We start from the raw sequence: 16,835 nt of genomic DNA on the forward strand, positions 1-16,835 counted from the left end.
TGGCATGGTAGGGGGAATAGCACCAGGCAGCCATGAATCACATATGGAGCGTGGCGCGAAGCAGTACGATGTCATTAATTAACATCTATCATTTGAACTTTGCTATGCTCCTGCAGCCATACCATCAAAAATACTTGTACTGAGAGAACGCTTATAATAATTTCATAGTCATTAACTAACATTTTAGGTTATGTTATACGTGGAAGGCAATGGACCACTCAGAAGTGCGCAGCGAATAAGCATGAGCAAAACTGTAGCCATAACCTGTTAAAACGCTCCTACGTGGTACAAGCGAGGCAGCATGCATTGGGACGTTCATGTGGAATATGATGCCGATAATTGTTGGTCGCAATTAATAGTGCTTCGGAAAACGCTTGTGTCTAACAATTCACTAGAATTTTATATCAGATATGAGCAAATGCAACATGAGCTTTGAATGATATAGTATAACTAGTCAGCTGGAATGCGATGCCAATAATTATTCGTCGTAATTAAGAGTGACTCTGAAAATGTCCGTATGTAATGACTCACTAGACGTTTTATATCAGTTATGAACAAATGCAACACACTCTTTCAACGGTGTGGTGTAATGGGTTACCAAAAATCATTTGCCATGTTGAAAATTTAATAATTTTCTCTTTATAAATAGGACCTCTCAAACCTTGCCTACTTATAACACCAATTGAAACTTATAATTCATAGATCACATCAATCAGTCGTCCTTTTTTGCAGGTTTTATTTATCAAATCCAGATCTCGGCTAGTGCCTAGCCATTATCAATGCACTATTTTCTAATGTCAGTTGATGTCCGTTCCCTGTTGCTCAGCAGTTAGTCACACTTCTTTGAATACTGATTACTGCACTTTGTAATTTATAAATAACATCACTGATGCTGAGTGCATGTACTTTCCTAATGGCGGGTAACCAGACATCGACTGAATTTTCAACTAAAAAATTCAAATGTATACATGTTTTAATCTATATTTATATCTATATAAATAAAAGCAAAAAGAAATATATACTAGAACTGAGCTATTTCAAAACTTAGAAAACTATAGTAAAAGAGTGTATGGAGTAAGTTATAATGATTTAAAAAATTATTGTAGAGAAAATTGATATTTAAATGAAACTAGACAAGATTGGATGGAATTCATTGATGATTTTGACAAGAAAAAATGCAGGAAGAAATGAAGAATATAGAAATAAATATAAAAATATAAAATAAATTCGACCAATTTGTAAAACAAAACTTGAAAACATTGTTCTGAATTTAATAAAGTAAAATTTACCAATCTTATTGTAAATCCTGAAACCAATATTAATAATAATGATAAAGATAATGTACTGAACATGAAACTTTAAAAGATCTCCATAATATGTGTAAAATGAAAATAATAATAAATCTGCTAAACTTAGGGGGGTACAACGTCAAACGGGCCGACTTGGTGCAGGAGAGGCACCACAGGACATTTTATTTTCTACTGTATACACTTTTAAAAATCAATTCATAAAACTTTGTCAGCATGTCCATTAAGGATTCAGGATTCACACTCATAGCAGTGGAAGTGCAAAAACATAACAAAATAATTTTTTTAGATATGAAGATTCATCATTTTTTCACTTACTGTTGGCTGCATTTGTTGCTATAGGTACATTTTTCTTCACAAGTAAGAGAGATTCTTTGATGAATTTTGCACAGCATACAAACCATACTTACAGGCGTATGAAACTCAAGAATTTTCCAAATCTATTGAAAACTGTGGTAAAAATTAAGATAATTAACTAGAAAATTTGATTTTTTTCTAAACATAAAGTTTAAATATAACAGCTCATTCATTTTTTCATAAATTAAATAGGTTCTAGAGGTTCAGACACCTTTAAGTATGGTTTGTATACTGTGCAAAATTTATCGAACAGTCTCTCTTACTTATGAAAAAAAGTGTACTTATAGCAACAAATGCAGGCAATAGTAAGTGAAAACATGATGAAACTTCACATGTAAAAAAAAATATTTTCTTATGTTTTTGAACTTCACTGCTACAAGTGTGAATCCTGAATCCTTCCTGGTCATGCTGACAAAGTTTTATGAATTTACTTGTAAAAGTATACACAGTGGGAATTAAAATGACCTCTGGTGCTTCTTCTGCTCAAAGTCGGCCCATTTGAAGTCCTACCCCCTCTTAATAAAAGACAGTTAATCGCTCTAATCAAAAAATCTTATGATAAAATCAATAATACTGATGATGATTTGAGTAAAAACCCTTAGATGATCTTTCTAAAATCTGTTAAACGAAAAGTTTAAAAAATATGCCAGTCTTAATAGTCAAAAATTAATCAATCTTATCATTAGATCAGAGAACAATATCAATAATGATAATGCAAATTATTTTCGAAAGCTTCTTGTGGTTAAATATAAAGAAACTAAAAAAATCAGAAAACTTTACTAGGTATCAATTTTCTAGATGATAACGATTTTTTTTCAAATCACCTAAAGGAATTTATGCAAAAGCTTCTGCTTTCAAATCAAGATTAATAACTTTTGTAATTATTAATAATGACTATTTTTTGAAGATGGATTAACATTAAGATGTTTAGATATGTTTAAATTTATGGCCTGACGTATTGTAAATGGGCATCTAACCTTAAAAAAGGCTTTGAAGGTGAACAATTAGTTTTAATAATTAAAAAATAAATAATTATCCAAATGAATACTTGGTTTCTGAAGAAAAATTACAAGAAACTAAATTCCCCTAAAAAGAATGATCTTATTCGAGACTTAATAAAGAGAATATTTATGATTAAGATTATAACTGAACAAAAAAAGTTTCGAAAAATTCTATATTAAAAATTTAAATACACTCCTGTAAATAGAAATAAGAACACCGTGAATTCATTGTCCCAGGAAGGGGAAACTTTATTGACACATTCCTGGGGTGAGATACATCACATGATCACACTGACAGAACCACAGGCACATAGACACAGGCAACAGAGCAAGCACAATGTCGGCTCTAGTACAGTGTATATCCACCTTTCGCAGCAATGCAGGCTGCTATTCTCCCATGGAGACGATCGTAGAGATGCTGGATGTAGTCCTGTGGGACGGCTTGCCATGCCATTTCCACCTGGCGCCTCAGTTGGACCAGTGTTCGTGCTGGACGTGCAGACCGCGTGAGACGACGCTTCATCCAGTCCCAAACATGCTCAATGGGGGACAGATCCGGAGATCTTGCGGGCCAGGGTAGTTGACTTACACCTTCTAAAGCACGTTGGGTGGCACGGGATACATGCGGACGTGCACTGTCCTGTTGGAACAGCAAGTTCCCTTGCCAGTCTAGGAATGGTAGAACGATGGGTTTGATGACGGTTTGAATGTACCGTGCACTATTCAGTGTCCCCTCGACGATCACCTGTGGTGTACGGCCAGTATAGGAGATCGCTCCCCACACCATGATGCCGGGTGTTGGCCCTGTGTGCCTCGGTCGTATGCAGTCCTGATTATGGCGCTCACCTGCACGGCGCCAAACACGCATACGACCATCATTGGCACCAAGGCAGAAGCGACTCTCATCGCTGAAGACGACACGTCTCCATTCGTCCCTCCATTCACGCCTGTCACGACACCACTGGAGGCGGGCTGCACGATGTTGGGGCGTGAGCGGAAGACGGCCTAACGGTGTGCGGGACCGTAGCCCAGCTTCATGGAGACGGTTGCGAATGGTCCTCGCCGATACCCCAGGAGCAACAGTGTCCCTAATTTGCTGGGAAGTGGCGGTGCGGTCCCCTACGGCACTGCGTAGAATCCTACGGTCTTGGCGTGCATCCGTACGTCGCTGCGGTCCGGTCCCAGGTCGACGGGCATGTGCACCTTCCGCCGACCACTGGCGACAACATCGATGTACTGTGGAGACCTCACGCCCCACGTGTTGAGCAATTCGGCGGTACGTCCACCCTGCCTCCCGCATGCCCACTATACGCCCTCGCTCAAAGTCCGTCAACTGCACATACGGTTCACGTCCACGCTGTCGCGGCATGCTACCAGTGTTAAAGACTGTGATGGAGCTCCGTATGCCACGGCAAACTGGCTGACACTGACAGCGGCGGTGCACAAATGCTGCGCAGCTAGCGCCATTCGACGGCCAACACCGCGGTTCTTGGTGTGTCCGCTGTGCCATGCGTGTGATCATTGCTTGTACAGCACTCTCGCAGTGTCCAGAGCAAGTATGGTGGGTCTGACACACCGGTGTCAATGTGTTCTTTTTTCCATTTCCAGGAGTGTATATATACAAGGTTATATAATGGATGTGACATTTTGACACACAAGGTTATTAATGAAAATTGTAGGGATACATTTATTAAATATTATAAACTCCATTTAAATTGGTATTTTATAGCTCCTGGATAATCTTTGTATTCTATGTTATAAATGACAAATGTTGGATTAGATATATTAAACGGTAATGATGTGATTTTATTCCTTGAAAAAGAAATTCAAGGTGGATTTTCTCAAAATATTAAAAGGTGTGCTACATCAAATAACAAATAAATGAAAATTTTTTAGTCAAAATACTGATAAAATTATATTGCTTAGTTAGAAGCAGGTAGTATATATGGTTGGGCAATGTCTCAGTTTTTACCATTTAAAGATTTAGTTGGTTAGTACCAAAATGTTTTTAGTCTGAAAAAATACAATCAACAATACATATGGTTATATTTTAGAAGTGTATTTAGAAGATCCAAAAGAATTACATGACTAACCTGAAGATGTGTCTATATGACCTGGAGGAGGAAATAAATTATTAACAACTTTAAACAATAACGAAAAATATGTTTCATGTTATATAAATATCAAACAATGCAAAATCTTGGATTAAATTGAAAGAAAATTCATAGAATCTTATCACTTAAACAATCAGAGTGGTTCAAGAAATATTGATTTTAAAACAGAAAGGAGAAAAAAGGCAGCTAAATATTTTGAAAAAGATTTCTACAAATTAATGAATATTTCCATATTTGGAAAGAAAACGGAAGAAATTAGAATCAGACAAAATATTAAACTAATAACAGATCCAAGAAAATATACAAATTATATTTCAAAACGAAATTATGAACACACTACTCAATATTCAGAGAATCTAGTAGCAGTTCATATGAAGAAAATTAAAATAATATTCAATAAGCAAATTTATATAGGAATGAGTATTCTAGATATTTCGAAAATAAGAGTGTACAATTTTTATTAGAATGTTATGAAACCAAAATACGGTGTAATATTGATCTATATTATATGAATACTGATTCTTTCATTTATGATATAAGAACTTAAGTCTTATACAAAAATTTTAAATCAATAACAAACGAATTTGATATGAATGAATATTCAAGAAGTAATATCCGTGGAATTTCACACGTAAATAAGAAAATTTATGAAAGACAATTGATTAAAATTGTAAAAAAAATTACATTAGAACACATTAGCTTAAAATCGAAAATGTATCATTAATAAGTTGGTGTAAAGAAAAGACAGAAAACTTAAGATGTTAAGAAATAAGTTGTAAAAAAAGGTTTTGTGTTATTTTGTTTAGTTAACAAAATAAAACAAAATAGAAAAATAAGTTTAAGTACATCCTTTAAACACAAATTGTATACATTTAAATGTAGTAAAATTGCTTTAAGTTCTAATTTATGATAAACATATTACATTAAAAGATTAGGTCACTACATTTCCATATGGTTATTATATATTAAACCTAAATAAAATCATTGATGACAACAATGATTTCTTACAGGAATTAAATATTTGCATAGAAGATTAATTAAAATATAGAGTAGTCACTTTTTAGTATTATTACTTTATGTGCTAATTTTTGATTTTTTCCATAAACATTTTCCAGACGTACTTACCACTTTTTCATAATATCTATCTTTATTGCTTTGATAATTGAAAGTTGATTTTGAATTTTTTGATTCATCAACGTTAAATATATCTAGAAGTATGTTTAATGCCTTTTTTACAATTTTTACAAGTAAATCATTTATTATCCCAGTTATTGACAAGTTCTTTTATATGTTCATATGCTTTCCTATATTTTTTGTTTCTTTTTTATACAATTAATACAACCCATTTTTGAAGGTGCATTCAGTTGTATTATTTTAATTTCTATATAAAATATTTTCTCATTTCCACAATGGAAAAATAATTTTATTTTTGTTTTTCATTTGTAGAGAAAAAGAATTTTTTTTTAAATTAAAATTTTTTTATATTTTATTATATATAAATGGAGTCACTTGTAGATGTAAAAAATAAAAAACTTATTTATAACAATAAAAAGTTTTAATAATTATTGATGAAAATAATAATCATGGTGTAAAGCAAAAGATGTGGATACACCTCTATGACATAAAAAAGTAGACAAAGTATTCAAACATTATGACAATGTTAAGATTCCATGTTTTTTAATCGTGAATATAATGCTATTTGAAAACGATTTAAAAATGTAGGAAATAGATATTTTCAGAAATAGACATTTAAATTGTGAAAATTTTTTAAAAATTAATTATGTACCAAACTCAATAAATTTATATTGATTGAGAGGATCTTAGGAATTATTTTCCATCGAATTTATTTCAATACATTGAATGATTATTCAAGAGAACAATTGTGTGATGATATAACTAATCCAGTGACAGTTTCTTAGAATATATAACTACATTTCCAAGTACTTTATTCATATTTCACTATTAAGTAAAATTCATAAAGAGCTTTATATTAAACACAAAATGAATCTAAACCATGTGATTCCACTAATTCAAATTTAAAATTTTATTACAATTCCAACTTTAAGTCATTTTTGTTAACTTTTATTTGAGTATCAAAATTTACTCTGTCATCTTTAAAGAAACAAAAAGCACATAAAAAGTTATATTCAATGCTAAACATGTTCAAATTTTCAATAACTGACAGTACTTATATATAAAATTTTCATTAACATTTTAAAAAGTTGCATTACTTTTATTTGCCCAACTACTGTGTGAACAATGGAAACCTGACAATTTAACGTATTTTTGTATTACCTTTGACGTTTAAAACTTTTAAGCAAGGCAAACATGTAACAAATTCGTTTTCCGTAGTTCATTTTATATGAAATACTTTTCATTTGTTTGCAATTAAGGCTTTCAATTTTTATCTTATTGGATTAGATTGAATATCTTCACTTCCAAAAATTTATGTTGAACAGTGGGCAGTATATCCTTTTCAAAGTTCCATTCAATTTAATTATCCCTACAGTACATTTAATTTTCTATTTAATAATAGTATCTAACAAATTTTTTATATAAAGAATTTTCAATATTATTCTTTTTAATTTTCTGTGGTTACAACTTTTGGCTCCATTTTCATTGTTGAATATATTGTTTTTTTTTTATATCCTTCAATTAATTCAGAAACTTAAGCCAACCATTCATAATTTCCTTGAAGAGCAAATTTGTTCCACATCTTTTCTTTCAATGTTCTGTTAACCTGTTGAACAACAGATACTTTTAATCCACTAAAACTTGGTCAATGATTAATATTATATTTTTCATTAATTCTTTAAAATCCTTACTGCTCTTCAGGAGCTGTTAATACATGCAAAGCAGGAACTACATAGGTCAAGGAGGGTGAAGTATAGCCCGGGAAAGGGAAATGGCAGTTGGCAAGAAGGCAGCTAGGAGGAGTAGGTATTCAGGCAGTTATAATTTGCGAATAGCGCAAAAGATTTGACTAACAGTCAGAGTAGAGTGGAGAGGAGCCTCTTGTAGCTGTAGATGTGAGGAACATGTAGCAGTCCTCAGCACTGTCCCGGGTGACTGACAACATAGGGGAGTTATGGAGGAATTTCACGAAGGAGAACCAGGTAGTGATAGTGGGTGGAGCAGGGAACAGTTTTGATAGCGACAGGGAACATGATGTAGGTGGTTACCTCGTAAAGATAGCTACTCAAACTGGTGGCATTAACGAGCATTTCGTGTAACTGTTTCAGCATCATGATCAGCCTCATCTTAATGCGGCTGTTAGGCATATTAACATGGGCCCTTCAGATGGTGCAGATGGCAGAGGGCATGGGTCACATTTCAGTGGTGCCAGTTTGGTCTGTCAGTAGATTGGGTTTCACTAGGCATGGTTTGCACCTCAATAGGTATGGGAAGGAAAGGCTTGTAAAGTCTATAGGTGACAGTGCAGTTTCTGGTGGTGAGATCACTCATGGAAAAATTTCTGTAGTACTTGGTGTTACAGCAACACCTTTTTTAGATTGAATTCAGTTGATAGGTACACCTGCTTAAAGGAAGTGCCTCTAAGTAAGGGCTCACATTCAGACGACGACATGTTTCCAAGTAGAGAAGGAATTAAATATTTCACCAAAATATACAAGATATTAGAGATAAAGTTAGTGAACTACTTATAGGTGTTGTCTCTCAAATTATTGGTATATCGAAGCATCACTTAAATAATTCTGAGGATTTCTTTACCAAGATACAGATTAGGTAACTGTTTCTCAAGGAGTTCGTTGCAGGATGGGGAAGTGTTTATGTACATAAAAAGCAGTATTCCATTTGAGTCAACAGATGTATCACGGCACTGCACTGAACGACATTTGATTGTTGTGCAGGAGCATTGAATTTAGTGAAACTAAACTTCTAGCTCTTGTTGTTCATAGGTCCCCTAACACTGAGTTCAAAACATTTCTGCTCAAGCTACAGAGGGTTGTTGAGTTACCACAAATTAGCTATGTGTGGTGACTTCAATCGAAATTTTGTATATGATGGTGCAAGAAAAAGCATGTTGGTAGAATTTCTAAATTCATATGATCTGAAGCATTCTGTGTTGTTTAGGGGAACACTGGCGGAGCCATAGACAATATATTTATTCATCCTTCATTACTAGACAGGCATTCTGATAGTAAAAGGGTGAATGGCCTTTCAGGCCATGCTGCACAAATTTCAACACTAAAAGCCTTTTCTACTCAAATAAATACCACATGTAATTTTAAACTCTTCTCCCCAATTTTATTCAATACTTCCTTATTAGTTATGTGATCTACCCATCTAATTTTCAGCATTCTCCTGTAGCACCACATTTCGAAAGCTTCTATTCTCTTTTTGTACAAACTATTTATGGTCCATGTTTCACTTCCATACATGGCTACGCTCCATAGAAATACTTTCAGAAACGACTTCCTGACACTTAAATCTATACTCAATGTTAACAAATTTCCCTTCTTCAGTAACGCTTTCCTTGCCATTGCCAGTCTACATTTTATATCCTCTCCACTTCGACCATCATCAGTTATTTTGCTCCCCAAATAGCAAAACTCCTTTACTACTTTAAGTGTCTCATTTCCTAATCTATTTCTCTCAGCATCACCCGACTTAATTCGACTACATTCCATTATCCTCGTTTTGCTTTTGTTGATGTTCATTTTATATCCTCCTTTCAACATACTGTCCATTCCGTTCAGCTGCTCTTCCAAGTCCTTTGCTGTCTCTGACAGAATTACAATGTCATCGGCGAACCTCAAAGTTGTTACTTCTTCTCCATGAATTTTAATACCTACTCCGAATTTTTCTTTTGTTTCCTTTACTGCTTGCTCAATATATAGTTTGAATAACATTTGGGAGATGCTACAACCCTGTCTCACTCCCTTTCCAACCACTGCTTCCTTTTCATGCCCCTCAACTCTTACAACTGCCATCTGGTTTCTGTACAAATTGTAAATAGCATTTCTCTCCCTGTATTTTACCCCTGCCACCTTTAGAATTTCAAAGAGATTATTCCAGTCCACATTGTCAAAAGCTTTCTCTAAGTCTGCAAATGCTAGAAATGTAGGTTTGCCCTTCCTTAATCTAGCTTCTAAGATGAGTCGTAGGGTGAGTATTGCCTCATGTGTTCCAACATTTCTATGGAATCCAATCTGATCTTCCTTGAGGTCGGCTTCTACTAGTTTTTCCATTTGTCTGTAAAGAATTCGCGTTAGTATTTTGCAGCTGTGACTTATTAAACTGATAGTTCGGTAATTTTCACATCTGTCAACACCTGCTTTCTTTGGGATTGGAATTATTATATTCTTCTTGAAGTCTGAGGGTATGTCGCCTGTCTCATACATCTTGCTCACCAGATGGTAGAGTTTTGTCAGGACTGGCTCTCCCAAGGCCGTCAGTAGTTCTAATGGAATGTTGTCTACTCCCGGGGTCCTTCAGTGCTCTGTCAGACTCTTCACGCAGAATCGCATCTCCCATTTCATCTTCATCTACATCCTCTTCCATTTCCATAATATTGTCCTCAAGTACATCACCCTCGTATAGACACTCTATATACTCCTTCCACCTTTCTGCTATCCCTTCTTTGCTTAGAACTGGGTTACCATTGGAGCTCTTGATATTCATACAAGTGGCTCTCTTTTCTCTAAAGGTCTCTTTAATTTTCCTGTAGGCAGTATCTATCTTGCCCCTTGTGAGATAAGCCTCTACATCCTTACATTTGCCCTCTAGCCATGCTTGGCCATTTTGCACTTCTTGTCGATCTCATTTTTGAGATGTTTGTATTCCTTTATGCCTGCTTCATTCACTGCATTTTTATATTTTCTCCTTTCATTAATTAAATTCAATATTCCATCTGTTATCTACTGTATTTCTTTCCCCCATTGGTGTAAATTGTTCCCTTATACTCTCCCTGAAACTCTGTACAACCTCTGTTTTAGTCAGTTTATCCAAGTTCCATCTTCTTAAATTCCCACCTTTTTGCAGTTTCTTCAGTGTTAATCTACAGTTCATTACCAATAGGTTGTGGTCAGAGCCACATCTGCCCCAGGAAATGTCTTACAATTTAAAACCTGGTACCTAAATCTCTGTCTTACCATTATATAATCTATCTGATACCTTCTAGTATCTCCAGGATTCTTCCATGTATACAACCTTCTTTCATGATTCTTGAACCAAGTGTTACGTATGATTAAGTTATGATCCATGCAAAACTCTACCAGACGGTTTTCTCTTTCATTTCTTACCACCAATCCATATTCATCTACTATGTTTCCTTCTCTCCCTTTTCATACTACCGAATTCCAGTCACCCATGACTATTAAATTTTCTTCTCCCTTCAGTACCTGAATAATTTCTTTTATCTCATCATACATTTCATCAATTTCATCATCATCTGCAGAGCTAGTTGGCATATGAACTTGTACTACTGTAGTAGGCATGGGCTTCATGTCTATCTTGGTCACAATAATGTGTTCACTATGCTGCTTGTAGTAGCTTGCCCACACACCTATTTTTATTCATTATTAAACCTACTCCTGCATTACCCGTATTTGATTTTGTACTTATAACCCTGTATTCACCTGACCAAAAGTCTTGTTCCTCCTGCCATCGAACTTCACTAATTCCCACTATACCTAACATTAACCTATCCATTTCCCGTTTTAAATTTTCTAACCTACCTGCCCGATTAAGGGATCTGACATACCACGCTCCGATCTGTAGAACGCCAGTTTTCTTTCTCCTGATAACGATGTCCCCTTGAGTAGTTCCCACCCGGAGATCCAAAAGGGGGATATTTTTCTTCCGTAATATTTTACCCAAGAGGACACCATCATCATTTAATCATGCAGTAAAGCTGCATGCCCTCAGGAAAAATTATGGCTGTAGTTTCCCCTTGCTTTCAGCCATTCGCAGTACCAGTGCAGCAAGGCCGTTTTGGTTAGTGTTACAAGGCCAGATCAGTCAATCATCCAGACTGTTGCCCCTGCAACTACTGAAAAGGCTGCTGCCCTCTTCAGGAACGACACATTTGTTTGGCCTCTCAACAGATACCCCTCCATTGTGGTTGCACCTACGGTACAGCCATCTGTATCGCTGAGGCACGCAAGCCTCCCCACCAACGGCAGGGTCCATGGTTCATGGGGAGGGAAGTTTATCCAACAACAATAGAGAGTTTTGAAACCTCATCAAAGAACAAGAGTGGCAGGATGTTTATAATGCAGATAACATAGATGACAAATATAATCCTTTCCTTAACACATTTCTCATGCTTTTTGAGAGTTACTTTCCATTAGAACGTTCTAAACGCGGTTCTAGCGGTAGTAGGCAGCCCAGGTGGCTGACTCGTGGGATAAGGATATCATAAATTATATTCAAATGTTAGAAGTAGTCACAATCACACTACAGTAGCCCATTACAAACAGTACTGTCAGGTGCTTAAAAAGTTATTAGGAAGGCAAAGAGTATGTGGTATGCAGATAGAACCGCTGTTTCACTGGATAAAATAGAAACCATCTGGTCGGTTGTGAAGGAAGTGTATGGCCAGCAGCACAAGGTCGATAATATAAATTCAGTTTGTAGTCAAATTAGTTCTGTTACTGATAAATCAGATATATGTACAGTGTTTAACAATGATATAGTGGCTGAACAGTTAAAAGAAAGCTTGAGCCTCTTTTCAAATAGGTACCCCTCTTGTACATAGTCGGTGGTGACTTGAATCTAACCTCGATATGCTGGAAAAATTATACATTTACAGCCAGCAGCAGGCATAAAACGTAATCCCAAATTCTGCTGAATGCTTTCTCAGAATATTATTTTGAACAATTAGATCATGAGCCCACTAGCAGTGTAAATGGTTACTAAAGCATACTTGATCTCTTAGCAACAAATAATCCTGGTGAAATAGTATTATGACAAATACTGGGATTAGTGACCAAAAGGGAGTTGCTAGTAGGTTGAATAGCGTAACACCCACAACCATCACAAACAAATGCAAAGTATATCTAATTAAAAAAGCTGATAAAAATGCTCTTAATGCCTTTTTATGAGACAGTCTCCACTCCTTCCGACCTGATCATGTAAGGACATTCGCTGGACTACCAATAATGATAACAGTATGCTTCCAAAAATCAACAAAATTCAAAACCTTTCTTTGAATTACAGAAAAATGAATTTGCTAGATTAAATGCTGAACAAATTATTATAACTCTACAGGATGTGATATAACATACTTTATTTTCTTTATTTTCTAAACAAATCGAAAAAATAATCAGTTAAATGATTTTTCTTTATTAAATTACACAAAATCAATGTAAAAATGGAGTAAATGAAAATTTTCCACAATAATTATGGAATCTTCATCCATCAGATCATCAGATACCTTTTAAAAGCTTATGATGCCCTTAGAAATTTTAAAAGCATAACCCAATTAAATATTAATGAAAATGTAAGTCCATAAGTCCATTCAACTTTATTCAAATTTATCCTATCCATTTCATAAATATGTCTAGAAGAATGTATGTTGTAACTTCTCAACAAAAAACAATGAAATTATGTGCATCCTTTAATTATAAACTTGCATATCTTATTATGTATGGTTAAAAGAATTCGATCTGTGATTCACAATATAGAATGCTTACAGAAAATTTTTAATTACATAAATGAATAAAAAATTAGAAAAAGTTAATGAACATTGAACTTCATGTTTAAATATTTTCAGAAAAATGGAGAAGATAAAAATTGAAAATGTTAGATGTTCAAAAATTTGGAAATCTTAAATTTTATTCTATATACATAAAACCAAAACAAAATAAACAAAATTTACAGCATTGAAAATCTAGTAAGGGAACTTAACAGTTATAGTAATGGTTGTGTAGATGTATTCACTAAATTACCAGAGTTTAAAAAACATAAATCTTACAATAATTAAAAAGTAAATTTTTGTCAACTAAATATGGTGAAAAAGTTTTATGACTTTTAGATGATAAATTTAAAATTGCTCTTCCAGATCGTTATACTAAAATGTTTTCAGAAGACAACGAAAAATAAGAGAAATTTGTGGGATTGAATTTCAGTTATAGAGATGAGAAACAAGTAAAGATAGTTCATATCATTGAATTTGAATACATTTTAGACCTTTTTTATTAGGTTTAAGAATATTTAACTTTAAATGAATAGTTTATTTTGCAACTACATGAAAATTTCGTTTTTAGGTATGGATAAGTTTTTGGTTGGGGGAGATGACAGAACTACAATCTTGGCTTACATCCTGGAATTTTAGTCAATGTGCTCTTCGAGTCAGAATCAGAAAGTAGCTGTAAACATTTCATGAAATGTCATTATATGAACAGTTATTATTAACAGAAGTTTCGAACATTGAGTTCTGCCGACAAATAAATGGACAAATAGTTCAGAAGCTGTTACGATGGAACAGTTAGCACTACAAACAAAACACGGAGAGTGAAGATGTGGACATAGAATGGATAGTGCATTTTGAAGTACAGTGATGACAGAAATGGTGTGCCGGAAGCTGACAATGCAGATCAACGGCGAAGTCATTGTCACCACAAATTCGGCGGCATGCAGAGTGGCGGCTGAGACACCACATCTGAACATCAGCAGCAATGGTTACAGGCGTCTGGCAGGGATATCATCGAGGACGCGGTTTTCAACGCCCAGGGGCTGAACTAGGTGTCAATGTGTAGGTGGCGCTTGACTTTGCAGTTTCCAGTGTAAGTTGTGGTTACATTACTATTAGAGGAAGGGGTTTTTATCATAATTTTAATAAATTTTAACTAAAGAATTTTGTAATTTAATTTTTTTTTACTTTGTGAGTCAGTAACAGGACCACATGGCTACTTTTAATGTAAATGTGAATAGTGAAGCAATCGATCAAGTGAATTTTGATAGTAATGAAGAGTACAATAATGATTAGTTGTTGGTAACCTGGGTAATGTGATCACTATGCAGGCAGATGTTCATACCGCTGAAAACAATACTGATGAGTTAATTGGTAATGATGACAGCAGTTCAGTATCATTGACTAAACATTATGTAGCTTATCATGACACTGTTGGATTAAACTGGGAACAATGAGTTGATGACAGTGTAAGAAAGATTGAAGCAAACGACTCATAAACTAGTGATGATGATGTTAGTGTTCCAGCACCATAAAAGTGTAGTCTTCAGTATATATCAAAAGAAAATCATAGGAATAATATGAGATTGACTAGGAGAATTAGTAAAATTGATGAATTTAATGAAACTTGGCTTAGGAAAAAATGACGAAGCTATTAATGAGGTGGGACAAACTAGAAAGTATCTGTCAAAGAAAATTAATGAGAGAATTGATCAGTTGACCAAATCTTGTGAATAATTAAAAAGTATGTCAGGGTTGAACTGTCTAAATTTAAGGCTGAAATGATTTTCATGAAAGAAATGTTTAAAACAGTAAATCAAAAGACAAGTAATAGAACTGCTGAGCTGAACAGTTCACTGAGGGCAACAGAAGGAGAATTGTAGGAATGGATAAGCTCCAATGAAAATAAAATCAAGGATTGTCCAAATAAATAAAAATGTTCATGACAACACCTTTGAAATAAGTAATGTCAAATCTCAGTCTCATAATAGAGGAGGTGAAGTAATTAAGGTAAAAGACATTAATGCCTATGTAACTGTAAATATCGATGTTAATATCAGAAATTAAATCGGTAATGTGGTCAAGATGAAAATAGCATTAGAGAGTGATTAGAGACATGGTATTTCAGTAAGTTAATCAGACTGGAGTAGGAAGCTGTGGCACAGTTGATGACAGTTTTTTTGGGGGGGTATGGATGTTCCATCAGCTTTCAAGAAGCTTTCGTCCTATTCCATTTGTAATACAATAACCAAAAAAATTGGACAATAGAAAGAAAATTGTATATGCAAGTAGTAGGTTGTAAGGTGAAGTGCTGTCGTGGGTTATGAGAATGGACTCTTCTTAAACAATATTTGTCAAACACTGCACATAATAGTGTGTGCAGTGGCATTTTCATGGGAAGACACTTGTTAATTGTGGGTGTCAAAGTTATAAAGAATTCGTTTAAAGTTACTGAGAAACGGACTTACGTTTAGATAATACTGTGGAGGAAAGGGATTTAACTTCTATTGTATTGGTCAAATTAACTGCAGTTATGAAAGAAAAAGTATTACAGATTCGGAAAGGTAGTGTTGACGGTACCTTGCATGCTCTGCTGGATTCTCTGTCTGGTGTAAGTCGACATGGAGAAGGATGGAGAGATAATGGGGCGAGACAGAAAATCGAAGTCGTAAAAGAGACGATCATAGAGAAAACTGCAGGGTAACTCTTGCTAGAAGTAGAGGTGTATGGAACCATGAATATTTCCACAATTATAATGGAAAATATCAAAGAGAGGCGAAAGATGACATGGAGAGAGTGAAGCTATCAAATTCAGGTGACCGGAAGGAATTGACAGGTCGAGTCAGGAAAACTAATTAGAAGTTTTGATAAGATCTGGCCGTGAAGTGATTTTGAACAGGAGACAAACAATGTTAATTGTTTGGGATGTGAGGAGAAGGATGCCATTAAGGAAGATTTAACATCTGAAGAAGTGAAAGAGGGCAATAAAAATTATGAACCCTAATTAAAGGTAAAATTACATAGTACAGAAGTGTTTGCTATTCTAAATTCAGGGAGTGATATTTGTGCAATAAATGAGGAGCTTTTTTGAAATTAAAGAAGGGACATAATATTCCAGAATTGCCAATACATGGTATGATCATTATTCTAGGCATAGATGGTAAAAATAAGTTCATACAGAACCAAGAAATGACACTAATTGAGATTAAGGAGAGGAGGTTTAATGTAATGATCATTCCTGGATTGTGCATAGAATTAATTTAGGTTATTAATCGATTAGTAGAGACTTGTGCAGTAGGTTTTGCATGAGAAGTTGGTAAGGTAAGCACAGGTAGAGAGGAAGAAAAGTTGTTATTTAGGGATGTGTGATCGCCAAGGATAAACATGTTCATGTTAAAGT

Source organism: Schistocerca serialis, chromosome 3, assembly GCF_023864345.2.
Source record: "Schistocerca serialis cubense isolate TAMUIC-IGC-003099 chromosome 3, iqSchSeri2.2, whole genome shotgun sequence".
In the NCBI taxonomy this organism is placed as follows: Eukaryota; Metazoa; Arthropoda; class Insecta; order Orthoptera; family Acrididae; genus Schistocerca; species Schistocerca serialis.